This window comes from Hyalella azteca, unplaced genomic scaffold (assembly GCF_000764305.2).
Source record: "Hyalella azteca isolate HAZT.00-mixed unplaced genomic scaffold, Hazt_2.0.2 contig11240, whole genome shotgun sequence".
Lineage (NCBI taxonomy): Eukaryota > Metazoa > Arthropoda > Malacostraca > Amphipoda > Hyalellidae > Hyalella > Hyalella azteca.
Window position 1 is genome coordinate 259,674 of NW_025941243.1, and position 3,754 is coordinate 263,427.

Sequence of the window (3,754 nt, forward strand, 5' to 3'; positions counted from 1 at the left end):
TGCACCAGCCATTTAAACAGCAGCCATATGGACCAGCCATTTAAACAGCAGCCATATGGACCAGCCATTTAAACAGCAGCCATATGCACCAGCCATTTAAACAGCAGCCATATGCACCAGCCATTTTAACATCAGCCATTTGCACCAGCCATTTAAACAGCAGCCATATGGACCAGCCATTTAAACAACAGCCATATGGACCAGCCATTTAAACAACAGCCATATGCACCAGCCATTTAAACAACAGCCATTTGAAGCCAAAACCTGCTGAGTCATGCCAGGCATTTTCTCCAAGTCTTATTTAACAAAACCCATTGTACTGTAAGCTATTGTTTTAAGTGCTATTGTTTTAAGTACCATTGTTTATTATATCTTAAAAACAGACCCCATTGTGTGCCCATTACAATGGGCCCTGACTCTGAAACAAGGGCCAACACACGCCCATTTCTGGGCCCAGCATGACTATTGTGGCCCATTATTGTTACCATTGTTAAGATCATTATTACTGCTATTGTTTGTAAATAATAGTCTTCATTGTAAACTATTTATTGTTGGCATTGTTAGGCCCATTATTACTGCTATTGTTTATAAATAATAGTGATCATTGTAAACTATTTACTGTTAGCATTGTAAATTCATTATTGTTTACATTGTGAAGCCATAGTTACATTTCATACAATTGCTGGTACAATTATGATGTTATTGTTGGCCTATACATTGTATTATTTACTTATATAAATTATATTATAGTAGACCTATATACTGTATTATTACACCTATATATTATATTATAGTAGATCTATATATAATAATATAGTTGGTTTATATATTGTATTATTATACCTGTATATTATATTAAGAAAGATCTAAATATAATATTATTGGTGATTTATATATTATATTAGCGTCAGAGATTCAATCAGAGATACCCATTCCCAGTCAGAGATACCCATTCCAAATCAGAGATACCCATTCCAAATCAGAGATACCCATTCCAAATCAGAGATACCCATTCCCAATCAGAGATACCCATTCCAAATCAGAGATACCCNTGGCAGGGTTGCACCAACAGGAATGATTGGCAGGGTTGCACCAACAGGAATGATTGGCAGGGTTGCACCAACAGGAATGATTGGCAGGGTTGCACCAACAGGAATGATTGGCAGGGTTGCACCAACAGGAATGATTGGCAGGGTTGCACCAACAGGAATGATTGGCAGGGTTGCACCAACAGGAATGATTGGCAGGGTTGCACCAACAGGAATGATTGGCAGGGTTGCACCAACAGGAATGATTGGCAGGGTTGCACCAACAGGAATGATTGGCAGGGTTGCACCAACAGGAATGATTGGCAGGGTTGCACCAACAGGAATGATTGGCAGGGTTGCACCAACAGGAATGATTGGCAGGGTTGCACCAACAGGAATGATTGGCAGGGTTGCACCAACAGGAATGATTGGCAGGGTTGCACCAACAGGAATGATTGGCAGGGTTGCACCAACAGGAATGATTGGCAGGGTTGCACCAACAGGAATGATTGGCAGGGTTGCACCAACAGGAATGATTGGCAGGGTTGCACCAACAGGAATGATTGGCAGGGTTGCACCAACAGGAATGATTGGCAGGGTTGCACCAACAGGAATGATTGGCAGGGTTGCACCAACAGGAATGATTGGCAGGTTGCACCAACAGGAATGATTGGCACAACAGGAATGATTGGCAGGGTTGCACCAACAGGCATGATTGGCAGGGTTGCACCAACAGGAATGATTGGCAGGGTTGCACCAACAGGAATGATTGGCAGGGTTGCACCAACAGGAATGATTGGCACAACAGGAATGATTGGCAGGGTTGCACCAACAGGAATGATTGGCAGGGTTGCACCAACAGGAATGATTGGCCGTCACAACAGTTAATTCCTGGTCGCATTCCTGCCGCGATTCTCTTTTGTTTACGAGGCGAGGAATGCGAGGTATGCGCACGGCCGTTACAGTCCACACAGTGTGTTAAATGTGTGGGTATTGCTGTGTTTATGTTGCGTTTCTGCTGTGTTTGTACTGTGTTAATACTGTGTTTGTACTGTATTTTTACTGTATTTTTGTTGTTTTACACGGTATTTTTTACTATATTTCTGTTGTGTTACTCCGGATTTTTTTACTGTATTTCTATTGTATTTTTACTGTGTTTACGCTGGGTTTTTACTGTATATATACTGTATTTTCACTGTATTTCTGTTGTTTTACACTGTATTTTTTACTATGTTTCTATTGTATTTTCATTGTATTTCTACTGTGTTTTTACTGTATTTCTACTGTGTTTTTGCTGTATTTATACAGTCTTTTTACTGTATTTATACTGTGTGTTTTTCACCGTATTCCTAATATGTTTTACACTGTATCTGCAATGTTTTTTTACTGTATTTATAATGTGATTTACATTGTATTTCTATTGTGTTTTACACTGTATGTCTTCTTTGTTTTCACTTTATATCTGCTGTTTGAAAACTGTATTTTTCACCCTTTTTTACTGTGATTCTACTGTATTTCTACTGTGTTATTACTATGTTTTTACTGTATTTATACCGTCTTTTCACTGCATTTCTTCTGCATTTCTACTGCATATATACTGCATTTCTAGTGCTTTTTTACTGCATTTCTACCGTATTTCTTTTGCGTTTCTACTGCATTTCTACTGCATTTCTGCTGTATTTCTACTGCATTTTTACTGTATTCATACTGCATTTTTACTGCATTTCAACTGCGTTTATACTGTATTTCTACTGCATTTCTAATACATTTTTACTGTATTTCTACTGCATTTTTACTGCATTTCTACTGCATTTTTACTGCATTTTTACTGTGTTTCTACTGCATTTCTACTGCATTTCCACTGCATTTCTACTGCATTTCTACTGCATTTCTACTGCATTTCCACTGCATTTCTACTGCATTTCTACTGCATTTCCACTGCATTTCTACTGCATTTCTACTGCATTTCTACTGCATTTCTACTGCATTTCTACTGCATTTCTACTGCATTTTTACTGCATTTCTACTGCATTTCTACTGCATTTCTACTGCATTTCTACTGCATTTCTACTGCATTTCTACTGCATTTCCACTGCATTTCTACTGCATTTCTACTGCATTTCTACTGCATTTCTACTGCATTTCTACTGCATTTCTACTGCATTTCCACTGTACTTCCACTGATTTCCACTGTATTACTACTACATTTCTACGGAATTTCAACCTCATTTTAATTGTATTTTTATTGTAATTATATAGCATTTCTACTGTACTTCTACATCAATTCCACTGCATTTCTATTGCATTTCTACTGTACTTCTGCTGCACTTCTACTGTATTTCTACTGCACTTCTACTGCACAGTATGCGTACAGTGCATGTACAGCACATGTGCTTTGGCACAATGGGCGCCGTGGGCACAATGGGCACAATGGGCACAATAACTACAGCTTGGGTACAATATCCTTCGTTACTGTACGCAGCCTGGCCATTGTGTGGACACAATGTGTGTACATTGTGTACAATACAGGGCCTCCTTCGTGCCGTCTTGAGGGACCTGTATAGTCTGTGTACTGAGCCTGTGTGCGTGTGTACTGAGCCTGTGTGCGTGTGTACTGAGCCTGTGTGCGTGTGTACAGGGTCTGTGTGCGTGTGTACTGAGCCTGTGTGCGTGTGTACTGAGCCTGTGTGCGTGTGTACAGAGCCTGTGTGCGTGTGTACTGAGCC